This window comes from Bubalus bubalis, chromosome 20, assembly GCF_019923935.1.
Source record: "Bubalus bubalis isolate 160015118507 breed Murrah chromosome 20, NDDB_SH_1, whole genome shotgun sequence".
In the NCBI taxonomy this organism is placed as follows: Eukaryota; Metazoa; Chordata; class Mammalia; order Artiodactyla; family Bovidae; genus Bubalus; species Bubalus bubalis.
In genome coordinates this window covers 55,948,725-55,963,918 of record NC_059176.1, presented here as the reverse complement: position 1 = coordinate 55,963,918, position 15,194 = coordinate 55,948,725, and the positions used below count along the sequence as shown (strand labels likewise).

Genomic DNA, 15,194 nt, shown 5'->3' with positions numbered 1-15,194 from the left:
GCCCCTGGAGAAGGAAATGGCAACCCACTCCAATACTCTTGTCTGGAAAATTCCATGGGCAGAGGAGTCTGGTAGGCTACAGTCCATGGGTTAGCAAAGAGTCGGACATGACTGAGCAACTTCACCTTAAAGGTCAGTCAGAGGTGAAAACTTAGGGTCTTAGATATTTTGCAGGCGTGGGACACACACACGTCTCTCCTGATTGCCTAGAATATGCAGATGGCACCCAAAGCCTTTATGCCCCATGCGCCTCCCCCTTGAACTTCCCCTATCCAGGCTACTCAGTCCATCCATGTCAGGCCCTGTCTGCTATCCCCTGCTTTGTGTGTGTGTGTGTATGTTAGTTGCTTAATCATGTGCGACTCTTTGCAACCCTATGGGCTGCAGCCCTCCAGGCTCCTCTGTCTATGAGATTCTCTAGGCAAGAGTACTGGGGCAGGTTGCCATGCCCTCCTCCAGGGGATTGCCTGAAGGGATCAAACCTGGGTCTCCTGCATTACAGGCAGATTCTTTACTGCTTAGCCACCAGGGAAGGCCCATCCCCTGCTCCAGGGAGCTGCAAATAGAACATTCACCTTTAAATGCTTCTGACAAACACTACCTGGAAAGCTACCCTAGCCCTGAGAAAGTTCCAAGACTCATCTCGCAAGGATCCATCAGACAGGTCAAATCACACAATGACAGTTCTTAGAGACCAGGATCAGGGTTGCCCCGTTTGACACCAGCAAGCCCACACCAAGAATCTGGACCACCATTCTCATGCCTACTGATGAGGTAGGGGTTGGGGGATAACAAGTAGGTAAATTAAAATGTCACAGTGGTTTTTTGGACTGCAAGGAGATCAAACCAGTCAATCAGAAAGGAAATCAGTTCTGAATATTCATTGGAAGGACTGATGCTGAAGCTGAAGCTCAAAAACTTTGGCCACCTGATGCGAAGAGCTGACTCATTGGAAAAGACTCTGAGGCTGGGAAAGATTGAAGGTAGGAGGAGAAGGGGATGACAGAGGATGAGATGGTTGGATGGCATCACTGACTCAAATGGACTTAAGTATGAGCAAGATTCAGGAGTTGGTGAAGGACAAGGAAGCCTGGGGTGCTGAAGTCCATGGGGTTGCAAAGAGTCGGACATGACTGAGCAATTGAACTGAACTGAACTGTGGGTGTTTTTAGAATGAAAATTGTGTTGCTTCTTTCCTTTTTTTTTGTTTATCTGAAAAGGTTTATTGTGCACAGAGGGGAAGGGCTCAGTCTTTCTTGGCTGCCGCTTTCCTCGTGGAGGCCATGGCGTTGCTCAGCTCCTCTCTCTTCCTCTTGGCATTTTTGTGTGTCCCCACCCTTTTTTTTCTTCCTTTATTTAAAAAAAATTATTTATTTTAATTGGAGGCTAATTACTTTACATTCTTTTTTAATTTATTTTTTATTGAAGGATAATTGCTTTACAGAATTTTGCTGTTTTCTGTCAAACCTCAGCACGAATCAGCCATAGGTATGCATATATCCTCTCCCTTTTGAACCCCCATCTCCCTTCCCATCCCAGCCCTCTAGGTTGATACAGAGCCCCTGTTTGAGTTTCCTGAGCCATACAGCAAATTCCTGTTGGCTATCTATTTTGCATATGGTAATGTAAGTTTCCATGTTACTCTTTCCATACATCTCACCTCCTCCTCCCCTCTCCCCATGTCCAGAAGTCTGTTCTCTATGTCTGTTTCTCCATTGCTGCCCCATAAATACTTCCATACCATTTTTCTAGATTCCGTATATATGGGTTAGAATACAGTATTTATCCTTCTCTTTCTGACTCACTTCACTCTGTATAATAGATTCTAGGTTTATCCACCTCATTAAAACTGACTCAAATGTGTTCCTTTTTATGGCTGAGTAATATTCCATTGTGTATACATACCACAACTTCTTTATCCATTCATCTGTCATTGGACATCTAGGTTGCTTCCATGTTCTAGCTATTGTAAATAGTGCTGCAATGAACAATTTTCAAATTTGGTTTCCTCAGATTTATGCCTAGGAGTGGGATTGCTGAGTCATATGGTGGTTTTATTCCTAGTTCTTTAAGGAATTTCCATACCATCTTCCATGGTGGCTGTGTCAATGTACATTCCCACCAACAATGCAAGAGTGTTCCCTTTTCTCCACACCCTCTCCAGCATTTATTGTTTGTAGACTTTTTGATGATGGCCATTCTGACTGGTGTGAGGTGATATCTCATTGTAGTTTTGTTTTGATTTGCATTTCTCTAATAATGAGCGAAGAGTTGACTCATTGGAAAAGACTCTGATGCTGGGAGGGATTGGGGGCAGGAGGAGAAGGGGATGACAGAGGATGAGATGGCTGGATGGTATCACTGACTCGATGGATGTGAGTCTGAGTGAACTCCAGGAGTTGGTGATGGACAGGGAGGCCTGGCATGCTGCAATTCGTGGGGTCGCAAAGAGTCGGACACAACTGAGCGACTGAGCTGAACTGAATAATGAGTGATGTTGAGCATCTTTTCATGTGTTTGTTAGTCATCTGTATGTCTTCTTTGGAGAGATGTCTGTTTAGGTTGTTTTCCCACTTTTTGATTGGGTTGTTTGTTTTTCTGGTATTGAGTTGTATGAGCTGCTTGTTTATTTTGGAAATTAATCCTTTGTCAGTTTCATTTGCAATTGTTTTCTCCCATCCCGAGGGTTGCTTTTTCAACTTGCTTATAGTTTTCTTTGCTGTGCAAAAGCCTTTAAGTTTAATCAGGCCCCACTTGTTTACTTATGTTTTTCTTTCCATTACTCTAGGAGGTGGGTCATGGAGGATCTTGCTTTGATTTATGTAATTGAGTGTTTTGCCTTTGTTTTCCTCTAAGAGTTTTATAGCTTCTGGTCTTATATGTAGGTCTTTAATCCATTTTGAGTTTATCTTTGTGTATGGTGTTATGAGGTGTCTTAATTTCATTCTTTTACATGTAGCTGTCCAGTTTTCCCAGCACCATTTGTTGAAGAGGCTATCTTTGTCCCATTGTATTTTCTTGCCTTCTTTGTCAAAAATAAGGTATCCATAGGTTTCTGGACTTTCTATCTTGTTCCATTGGTCTATATTTCTGTTTTTGTGCCAGTACCATACTGTCTTGATGACTGTAGCTTTGTAGGATAACCTGAAGTCAGGAAGGGTGATTCCTCCAGCTCCATTCTGCTTTCTCAGGACTGCTTTGGCTGTTCACAGTCTTTTGTGTTTCCATATGAATTGTGAAATTTTTTGTTCTAGTTCTGGGAAAAGTGCCATTGGTAATTTGATAAGAATCACATTAAATCTGTAGATTGCGTTTGGTAGTATAGTCATTTTCACAATATTGATTCTTTCTACCCAGGAACATGGAATATCTCTCCCACTGTTTATGTCATCTTTGACTTCTTTCATTAGTGTCTTATAATTTTCTGTGTACAGTTCTTTTGTCTCCTCAGGTAAGTTTATTCCTAGATATTTAATTCTTTTTGTTGCAATGGTGAGCAGGATTGATTCCTTAATTTCTGAATTTTCATTGTTAGTATATAGAAATGCAAGTGATTTCTGTGTATTGATTTTGTATCCTGCAGCATTGCTAAATTCACTGATTAGGATTCTCTATGTATAGTATCATGTCATCTGCAAACAGTGAGAGCTTTACTTCTTCTTTTTTGATCTGGATTCCTTTTATTTCCTTTTTTTTCTCTGATTGCTGTAGCTAGGACTTCCAGAACTATGTTGAATAATAGTGGTGAAAGTGGACACCCTTGTCTTGTTCCTGATCTTAGGCCTAATGTTTTCAGTTTTTCACCATTGAGAATAATGTTTGCTGTAGGCTTATCATATATGGCCTTTACTGTGTTTATGTAGATTCCTTCTATGCCCATTTTTTGAAGAGTTTTAACCATAAATGGGTGTTGAATTTTGTCAAAGGCTTTTTCTGCATCTATTGAGATTATCATATGGTTTTTATCTTTCAATTTGTTAATATGGTATATCACATTGATTGATTTGCATATATTGAAGAATCCTTGCATCCCTGAAATAAACCCAACTTGATCATGGTGTATGAGTTTTTGATGTGTTGCTGAATTCTATCTGCTAAAATTTTGTTGAGGATTTTTGCATCTACATTCATCAGTGAAATTGACCTATAGTTTCCTTTTTTTGTGTTGTCTTTTTGGTATCAGGGTGATGGTGGCTCTGTAGAATGCATTTGGAAGTGTCCCTTCCTGTGCAATTTTTTGAAAGAGTTTTAGAAGGAAAGGCATTAGCTCTTTAAATGTTTGATAGAATTCTCCTGTGAAGCCATCTGGTCCTGGACTTTTTGTTTTTTTTTGGGAGATTCTTGATCATAGCTTCAATTTCAGTGCTTATGATTGGGTTGTTCATAATTTCTATTTCTTCCTGGTTCAGTATTGGAAGATTGAACTTTTCTAAGAATCTGTCCATTTCTTCCCGGTTATCTATTTTATTGCCATATAGTTGTTCATAATCATCTCAGTCACTCAGTTGTGTCCGACTCTTTGCAACCCCATGAATCACAGCACGCCAGGCCTCCCTTGTCCATCACCAACTCCCAGAGTTCACTTAAACTCACATCCATTGAGTCAGTGATGCCATCCAGCCATCTCATCCTCTGTCGTCCCCTTCTCCTCCTGCCCCCAATCCCTCCCAGCATCAGAGTCTTTTCCAATGAGTCAGCTCTTCACATGAGGTGGCCAAAGTACTAGAGTTTCAGCTTCAGCATCAGTCCTTCCAACAAACACCCAGGACTGATCTCCTTTAGGATGGACTGGTTGGATCTCCTTGCAGTCCAGGGTACTCTCAAGAGTCTTCTCCAACACCACAGTTCAAAAGCATCAATTCTTCTTCACTCAGCTTTCTTCACAGTCCAACTATCACATGCATACATGACCACAGGAAAAACCATAGCCTTGACTAGATGAACCTTTGTTGGCAAAGTAATATCTCCGCTTTTCAATATGCTATCTAGGTTGGTCATAACTTTCCTTCAAAGGAGTAAGCATCTTTTAATTTCATGGCTGCAGTCACCATCTGCAGTGATTTTGGAGCCCCCCTGCAAAAAAAGTCTGACACTGTTTCCATTGTTTCCCCATCTATTTCCCATGAAGTGATGGGACCAGATACCATGATCTTAGTTTTCTGAATGTTGAGCTTTAAGCCAACTTTTTCACTCTCCTCTTTCACTTTCATCAAGAGGCTCTTTAGTTCCTCTTCACTTTCTGCCATAAGGGTGGTGTCATCTGCATATCTGAGGTTATTGATATTTCTCCCAGCAATCTTGATTCCAGTTTGTGATATGTTGTTCATAACAGTCTCTTATAATCCTTTGTATTTCTGCATTGTCTGTTGTAACCTCTCTTTTTTCATTTTTCATTTTGTTGATTTGATTATTCTCTTTTTTTCTTGATGAGTCTGGCTAAAGGTTTGTCCTTTTTGTTTATCTTCTCAAAGAACCAGCTTTGAGTTTTATTAATCTTTACTATTGTTTCTTTAATTTCTTTTTCATGTATTTCTGCTCAGATCTTTATGATTTCTTCTAAATTTTTTTTGTTCTTCTTTTTCCAGTTATTTTAGGTGTAAAATTAGGTTGTCTATTCGATGTTTTTCTTGTTTTTTGGAGGTAGAATTGTATCACTATAAACTTCCCTCTTAGAACTGCTTTTGCTGCATCCCATAGATTTTGAGTTGTGATCTCATTGTCATTTGTTTCTAGAACTTTTTTGATTTTGCTTTTGATTTCTTCTTTAACCTGTTGGTTATTTAGAAATGTGTTGTTTAATCTCCATGTGTTTGTGTTTCTTACACTTTTTTTCTTGTAGTTGATATTTAGTCTCAGCATTGTGGTTGGAGAAGATGCTTGATAAGATTTCAATTTTCTTAAATTTACTGAGGTTTGATTTGTGACCCAAGATGTGGTCTATCCTGGAGAATGTTCCATGTGCACTTGAGAAGAAGGTGTATTCTTCTGCATTTGGATGGAATGTCCTTACGATATCAATGAGATCCGTCTCATGTAATGTATAATTTAGGGTTTGTGTTTCCTTATTGATTTTCTGTTTTGATGATCTGTCTGTTGGTGTGAGTGGGTTGCGTTACTGTCAATTTCTCCTTTTATGTCTGTTAGTGTTTGTTTTATGTATTGAGGTGCTCCTATGTTTGGTGCATCAGATCAGATCAGTCGCTCAGTCATGTCCGACTCTTTGTGACCCCATGAATCACAGCACACCAGGCCTCCCTGTCCATCACCAACTCCCGGAGTTCACCCAGACTCATGTCCATCGAATCAGTGATGCCATCCAGCCATCTCATCCTCTGTCGTCCCCTTCTCCTCCTGCCCCCAATCCCTCCCAGCATCAGAGTCTTTTCCAATGAGTCAACTCTTCGCATGAGGTGGCCAAAGTACTGGAGTTTCAGCTTTAGCATCATTCCTTCCAAAGAAATCCCAGGGCTGATCTCCTTCAGAATGGACTGGTTGGATCTCCTTGCAGTCCAAGGGACTCTCAAGAGTCTTCTCCAACACCACAGTTCAAAAGCATCAATTCTTCTTCACTCAGCTTTCTTCACAGTCCAACTATCACATTCATACATGACCACAGGAAAAACCATAGCCTTGACTAGATGAACCTTTGTAAGTAATGTCTCTGCTTTTTAATATGCTATCTAGGTTGGTCATAACTTTCCTTCCAAGGAGTAAGCATCTTTTAATTTCATGACTGCAGTCACCATCTGCAGTGATTTTGGAGCCCCAAAAAAGAAAGTCTGACACTGTTTCCAGTGTTTCCCCATCTATTTCCCATGAAGTGATGGGACCGGATGCCATGATCTTCATTTTCTGAATGTTGAGCTTTAAGACAACTTTTTCACTCTCCTCTTTCACTTTCATCAAGAGGCTTTTTAGTTCCTCTTCACTTACTGCCATAAGGGTGGTGTCATCTGCATATCTGAGGTTATTGATATTTCTCCCGGCAATCTTGATTCCAGCTTGTGTTTCTTCCAGTCCAGCGTTTCTCATGATGTACTCTGCATAGAAGTTAAATAAACAGGGTGACAATATACAGCCTTGACGTACTCCTTTTCCTATTTGGAACCAGTCTGTTGTTCCATGTCCAGTTCTAACTGTTGCTTCCTGACCTGCATACAAATTTCTCAAGAGGCAGATCAGGTGGTCTGGTATTCCCATCTCTTTCAGAATTTTCCACAGTTTATTATGATCCACACAAAGGCTTTGGCATAGTCAATAAAGCAGAAATAGATGTTTTTCTGGAACTCTCTTGCTTTTTCCATGATCCAGCGGATGTTGGCAATTTGATCTCTGGTTCCTCTGCCTTTCTAAAACCAGCTTGAATATCAGGAAGTTCATGGTTCAGGTTCAGGTTCAAGGCTTGGTTCCTCCAAGCCAGCTGAAGCCTGGCTTGGAGGATTTTGAGCATTACTTTACTAGCATGTGAGATGAGTGCAGTTGTGCAGTAGTTGGCATTGCCTTTCTTTGGGACTGGAATGAAAACTGACCTTTTCCAGTCCTGTGGCCGCTGCTGAGTTTTCCAAATTTGCTGGCATATTGAGTGCAGCACTTTCACAGCATCATCTTTCAGGATTTGGAATAGCTCAACTGGAATTCCATCACCTCCACTAGCTTTGTTCGTAGTGATGCTTTCTAAGGCCCACTTGACTTCACATTCCAGGATGTCTGGCTCTAGGTCAGTGATTACACCATCGTGATTATCTGGGTCATGAAGATCTTTTTTGTACAGTTCTTCTGTGTATTCTTGCCATCTCTTCTTAATATCTTCTGCTTCTGTTAGGTCCATACCATTTCTGTCCTTTATCGAGCTCATTTTTGCATGAAATGTTCCTTTGGTGTCTCTGATTTTCTTGAAGAGATCTCTAGTCTTTCCCATTCTGTTGTTTTCCTCTATTTCTTTGCATTGATCGCTGAAGAAGGCTTTCTTATCTGTTCTTGCTATTCTTTGGAACTCTGCATTCAGATGTTTCTATCTTTCCTTTTCTCCTTTGCTTTTCACTTTTCTTCTTTTCACAGCTATTTGTAAGGCCTCCCCAGACAGCCATTTTGCTTTTTTGCATTTCTTTTCCATGGGGATGGTCTTGATCCCTGTCTCCTGTACAATGTCACGAACCTCATTCCATAGCTCATCAGGCACTCTATCTATCAGATCTAGGCCCTTAAATCTATTTCTCACTTCCACTGTATAATCATAAGAGATTTGATTTAGGTCATACCTGAATGGTCTAGTGGTTTTCCCTACTTTCTTCAATTTCAGTCTGAATTTGGCAATAAGGAGCTCATGATCTGAGCCACAGTCAGCTCCCAGTCTTGTTTTTGCTGACTGTATAGAGATTCTCCATCTTTGGCTGCAAGGAATATAATCTATCTGATTTCGGTGTTGACCATCTGGTGATGTCCATGTGTAGAGTCTTCTCTTGTGTTGTTGGAAGAGGGTGTTTGTTATGACCAGTGCATTTTCTTGGAAAAACTGTATTAGTCTTTGCCCTGCTTCATTCCATATTCCAAGGCCAAATTTGCCTGTTACTCCAGGTGTTTCTTGACTTCCTACTTGTGCATTCCAGTCCCCTATAATGAAAAGGACATCTTTTTTGGGTGTTAGTTCTAAAAGGTGTTGTAGGTCTTCATAGAACCGTTCAACTTCAGCTTCTTCAGCGTTACTGGTTGGGGCATAGACTTGGATTACTGTGATACTGAATGGTTTGCCTTGGAAACGAACGGAGATCAGATATTTACAATTGTTACAATCCTCTTGGATTGATCCCTTGATCGTTATGTAGTGTCCTTTCTTACATCTTGTAATCTTTATTTTAAGGTGTATTTTGTCTGATATGAGAATTGCTACTTCAGTTTTCTTTTGCTTCCCATTTACATGGAATATATTTTTCCATCCTCTCACTTTCAGTCTATATGTGTCTTTAGGTCTGAAGTGGGTTTTTTGTAGACAGCATATATATGGGTCTTGTTTTTCTGTCCATTCAACCAGTCTGTGTCTTTTTGTTGGAGCATTTAATCCATTTACATTTAAAGTAATTATTGATATATATGTTCCTATTGCCATTGTCTTGTTTGGGGTTGATTTTGTAGACCTTTTTTTTTTTTTAATTTCCTGTTGTATTTCTTGACTATATAAGTCCCTTTAACATTTGTTGTAAAGCTGGTTTGGTGGTACTGAATTCTCTTAACTTTTGCTTGTCTGAAAAGCATTTTATTTCTCCATCAATTTTGAATGAGATACTTGCCGGGTACAGTAATCTTGGTTTAGATTTTTCCCTTTCAGTACTTTAAATATACCCTCACATTCCCTTCTGGCCTGCAGAGTTTCTGCTGAAAGATCAGCTGGTAAGTGTATTCTGTTTCCCTTGTGTGTTACTTGTTGCTCTTCCCTTGCTGCTTTTAATATTCTTTCTTTGTGTTTAGTCTTTGTTAGTTTGATTAGTATGTGTCTTGGCCTGTTTATCCTTGGATTTATCCTATATGGGACTCTTCATGCCTCTTGGACTTGAGTGAGTATTTCCTTTTCCATGTTGGGGAAATTTTCAACTAATAATCTCTTCAAAAGTTTTCTTATACCCTTTCTTTTTTTCTTCTTCTGGGACCCCTATAATTTGAATGTTTATGCATTTGACATGGTCCCAGAGGTCTCTGAGACTCTCCTCAGCTCTTTTCATTCCTTTTACTTTATTTTGCTCTTCAGAATTTATTTCCACCATTTTATCTTCCAGCTCACTGATTCGTTCTTCTGCTTTAGATATTCTGCTGTTGATTCCTCCTAGAGTATTTTTAATTTCAGTAATTGTGTTGTCTCTGTATGTTTATTCTTTAATTCTTCTAGGTCTTTATTAATTGATTCTTGCATTTTCTCCATTTTGTTTTCAAGGTTTTTGATCATCTTTACTATCATTGTTCTGAATTCTTTTTCAGGTAGTTTTCCTATTTCTTCTTCATTTATTTATACTTCTTTGTTTCTAGTGTGCTTCATTTGTACTGTATTTCTCTGACTTTTCATTATTTTTTAAAAAAGTTATTGTGTTTGAAGTCTCCTTTTCCCAGGCGTCAAGGAAAGTTGAATTCTTTCCTTGAAGAAGGTGGAATTCTTTCTTCCTTTTGGTTTCTTCCATTCTAAGATTGGTCCAGTGGTTGGTGTGAGCATTGTATAAGTGAGATTTGTGCTTAGTTTTTGTTTCTTGGTTTATCCTCTGATGGCAAGGCTGAGTGAGGTGGTAATCCTATCTGCTGATGGTTAGGTTTGTATTTTTGTTTTGTTTGTTGTTTAGATTAGACGTCCTGCACAGAGTGCTACTGGTGGTTGGATGATGCTGGATCTTATATTCAAGTGGTTTCCTTTGTGTGAGTTCTCACTGTTTGATACTCCCTAGGTATAGTTCTTTGGTAGTCTAGGATCTTGGAGTCAGTGTTCCCACTCCAAAGGCTCAGGGCTTGATCTCTGGTCAGGAACAAAGATTCTACAAGTGGTTTGCTATGGCATTAAATGAGATTACAACAAATATCCAAAAACAAAAAACCAAAGATGAATCCCAGACAAATGGTAGTTACAAAATCAGGCAAATAATAATCAAAATAATGGAATATACACATATACACCCATGAGCAAAGTCAAAACAGTCCAACAAAAATAAAGTACAGTAGATTGACCTGGCTAACAAAGGAAATAAATTATATTTACCAATTAAGAACAAAACTAACTTAAGCACAAACTGGAAAACAAAACTAAAGGTGCCAAGTGGGGAATAAAGCAATGAAAACAACACTTAACAAATATGTTGAAAGAAAGAAAAGAAAGAAAAGAAATAATAAATATGCAAAGTTAAAGAGAGGTAGATAAAGAAGATTTATATACATTAAAAAATTAACTGCAAGGGGGAAAGAACAGTAGGAAAAGCAAAGGAATAAATGTAGAAAAAACAATAGGTTTAACAAGTTAAAAATTAAAGATATAAAAAAAAGAGAAAAGAAAAAAAAAGAGGAAAATTCCATGGAACTGCAAAAGCCCAACATAGAGGCAGAGGTTTAAGACAACAATAAAAAATGTGACTGAGAAAAAAAAAGCTCAAAATCTTAACTGGATTCTTAGTGCCAATAAAATCAACAACTACAATGGGGGGGGGGTGAGAGGGAAATAAAAAAATAATCCAAAAGAATCTACAGAACAAGTAAAATAATGTTTTTCTTGAGTCTCTGCTGTCAGAGTCCTTTCCCTCGCTGGGAGTCAGAGTCCACCTCACCTCCCTAGGATGCCCTCCAACACTGTGCTGATCTCTGGACCTGCTGTGGGGGCAGCTCAGATTCTAATCTGGTCCTACTCCTGTGTATTCTTGCCTCCAATGTCCGCAGCTATCAGAACTAGTGTGTTTACTTTTGTGGGAGCTCTCAATGGCCTTTTATATATTCCATAGATACAAAGTCTGCCTAGTCCACACAAAGATCATGTGGATTTAATCTGCAACTTGTACAGCTGGTGGGAAAGGTTTGTGTCTTCTTCCCTAGCCACACTGCCCCTGGGTTTCAACTGTGGTTTTATTTCCACCTCTACACGTGGGTCGTCCACTGGGGTTTCCTCCTGAGGCTGCCCTGGAGGACTTGGGTTTGCCCCTGTGAGGGCTAGGTGTGAAGGTGGTGCAGTTGCTTGGGGCGCAGGGGTTCTGGCAGCACCAGGTAGTCAGGGGGGTTGGCGGCTAGGGCGGCAGGAAATACAGTGCTCTAGAAGGGTATGGCCAGAGAAGGCAATGGCAACCCACTCCAGTACTCTTGCCTGGAAAATCCCATGGGTAGAGGAGCCTGGTAGGCTGCAGTCCATGGGGTTGCTAAGAGTCGGACACGACTGAGCAACTTCCCTTTCACTTTTCACTTTCATGCATTGGAGAAGGAAATGGTGACCCACTCCAGTATTTTTGCCTGGAGAATCCTAGGGACAGGAGAGCCTGGTGGGCTGCCGTCTATGGGGTCGCACAGAGGTGAACACGACTGAAGCGACTTAGCAGCAGCAGCAGCAGAAGGGTATGGCAACTAGTATTGGCCAATACGCTCCAGTATTCTTGCCTGGAGAACTCCTTCTCTGATAGAAAAGCCTGGAAGGCCATAGTCTACAGGGTCGCAAAGAGACACTATCGAAGCAACTCTGCATGCATTGACAGGACTTTTTCTGCCTGTGGCAGCTCTGCCCCAGTGAGAGTTGAACGTGGAGGTGGTGCAGCTGCTTGGCTTGTGGGGACCCTGGCAGTGCCAAGGGTGCAGGGACATGGACTGCCTCGGCTGCAGGAGTTATGGTTCTATCTCAGTCTTTTTCCGAGCATCTTGTAGCTGGTGATCAGAAGGCCTCTTTGGCCAGTCTTTCTCCGTAGCTCAGCCCATTCAGGCATTTAGAGGGCTCCCTTGCCTGGGGTCCTGCTCTGTAGATCATCGCATCAGTCACTGAAAGGAGCACCCTGGCTGGAGTCCTACTCTGTAGTTCAGTGCGTCAGGCGTTTGATGGGCCAGCCTCTCTACTGTTCAGCTGCCAATGCTGGTGTGTGGGGAGAGAGAGGCTTGGTGATGGCTCCCCCTCCACGTGTGACTCAGCAGTATCACCTTGCTTCCATGGCTGCCTGGCTTTCCTCCACAGGCATTTCCCACCACGATCTCCCTCACATCCCCTCAATCGGTCTGTCTGCAGTCAACAGCAGCCCTCACCCTGGGATTGTTCCACAATCCCTAAACTCCAGCTCCAAGCTGCTGCACCTTCCAGGGGACCAGCGTTCCTGTTCAGGGTATGTATGGCTGCAGCAAGGACTGTCTAATTCTCATTCCATGTAGGCTGCCACAGATCAGCTGTTTCACTCTCAGCCTTAAATGTTGGAGACAGTGGCACCAACGTATGGATCAGACCCTTGCTTCAGTTCCCCCACCTGCCTAGGGCAGGTCCAGTCCTACTAACACTCCTGTTTTTCTCCCTAATTCCTTTGTCCTACCAAGTTTTGCATGGTTCTATATACTCTTTTCCACTGGTCAGGTCCTCTTGTCTGCGCTCAGCTGGTGTTCTGTGTGTGCTTGTGTGTCCGAAGGTGTATTCCTCATGTATCCATGGAGAGAGATGTACTGTGTGTCCATCTCCTCCTCCGCCATCTTGTTCTCTCCCCCGACCCTTTTCTTGATGAACTTGAGGGCCCGCTTGTCCTTGGAGACCTTGAGCAGCTCCATGACCTGCTGCTCATAAGATGCACACCTCCCAGATCACGTTCTGCACAAATGTGGTGTGTTTGGTAAGGTGCCCGCGATGGCCATTGTGCCTCAGCTTGCTCATGTTCTTGGTCACCTTGCAGCTCTTGCTGAGGCCCATGGCCGTGGGGTAGCTCAGAGCCATGGCTGCTGTTCTTCAAAGGCTGCCACTGTGGAAGGACCACATGTTCCTTTTTTAATGTTCCCCTGGGGGCTGTAAAATTTTGTTCAAATTCAGAGTTCTATAAAAGTCAATCCTGATAAGTTTTTGCCAGCTTTATAATTGTTTTCTGAAGTCTCTTACTTTTCCATTTTTAATGACATCATCAGATCTCTTGATTTTAGTTCTACAGTATCTCTAAAATGTGACTTCTCTCTCTCTCTTTTTAAATATGTATTGATATTTATTTGGCTACATCAGATCTTAGTTGCAGTAAGTAGAATCTTGGTTGCATCCAGTGGTATCTTTCCTTGTGGTGCATGGATTCTCGACTTGTGGCACCTGGGCTTCGTTGCCTCTGGCATGTGAGATCCTAGCTCCCTGAGTAGGGATTGAACCCATGCCCTGTGCATTGGAAGGCGGATTCTCAACCACTGGACCACGAGGGAAGTACTGAGGATGGCTTTTTTCTACCAAAGCCCAGTAGGAATATCTCTCTCCTTCAGCTACCACTCCAGCTGTCTCTGGCTTCCCATAGCCATCCCTTCCAAGGCCCTCAGGCCTGCAGTTACAATGGTCCCCACTATTACTAACCCTGATGTGTGACAACGTCCCAAGTTCGCTTCTCTTAAATGCACCGCACCTTGGAACAGGATCCCTTCACTAGACTCTCTTCAGTTCCCCTGCTGCTTCAGGTCAAGTGCTCTGTCAGCATCTTGCCAACAACCCGACTGATTATCATGAGACTATATTCTGGCTGAGGAGAGGTTGGCAACGTGTCCCACAGCATCGCCTGTGAGCTTTTCTTGGGTCTTCTCCTCTCTTCTTTGCTTCTTCTCTTTCTCCTGCCTTGGATATAATGCTGCCAACCACCCTGGGTGCCAAGGACAAGGGCCACCCTTAGGAAGGCAATGTCGTACCCTGGAAGGAGCCTGCCTCCTGAGGGCCTCATGGGGAAGAAGTGATGTCAATTGTGTGATTCTGGGTAAACTGCTTCATCTTTTTGAATCTTAGTTTCCTTATCTGCAAAGTAGGTCTTAGTACTAGCGGCACGCAGGCTTACAATGAAGAAAAAAGGAGATAATTTACATAAAGGCCTACACAAAAGAATGCAACCAAACAAAAGGGGGTCCCATACATATTGTGAATTTGCCTTCAGTGAAAACTCCAAACCTTTATACTCCTGCAGGGAAGATGCACAACCTATCTTTACTTTCACCAAGGGAATAACACCTTAGATTTGCAGTTTGCAAAGCACCTTAACGTTCATTATATTTAATCCATGCAACACTTCCGGGAGGGAGGAGGCAGTTTGGCATGACTATTTAAAAAATTTTTTTATTAGAAAAGGAAGAGCCATGGAGAAAGAGATGACCTGCAGAAAGATACATAACTAGTTAACTAAAGAGGGACAGAATCAAGTCTAGAATTCTGTCAGTTGACCTCCACATGAGAGAAGAAAGCAACTGAATGTTCTTGTTGGGAAATCTTACTATGTTTATTAAAAATTGCCCTGTGGCAAAACATCAGGTCTCTGATACCAGCTTCTGTCAGAGGCCAGTCTGCAAGTTGTTCCCTGAGAGAACGTGGCGCCTCGTCAGGACGGGGGCGTGGGACACAGTTGAAGGGCTTCCTGGAACAAGGGAACAATGGGCAAAGTCCACAAACAAATTTGAAAAATTGGAGAAAAAACCCCTCAGAGTCTATGATGCTTGGTATTAAGACAACCTTCTGGCTGTCATCGTTTTTCTTTCTAGCAGGGAACTCATAGAGTTGG

At 41.7% G+C, this 15,194-nt stretch overlaps 1 pseudogene; it reads right to left on the bottom strand.

Moving 5' to 3' along the window:
• Nucleotides 1–1,221: 1,221 nt before the first annotated feature.
• Nucleotides 1,222–13,402, bottom strand: LOC123330819 (annotated as a pseudogene).
• Nucleotides 13,403–15,194: the final 1,792 nt, after the last annotated feature.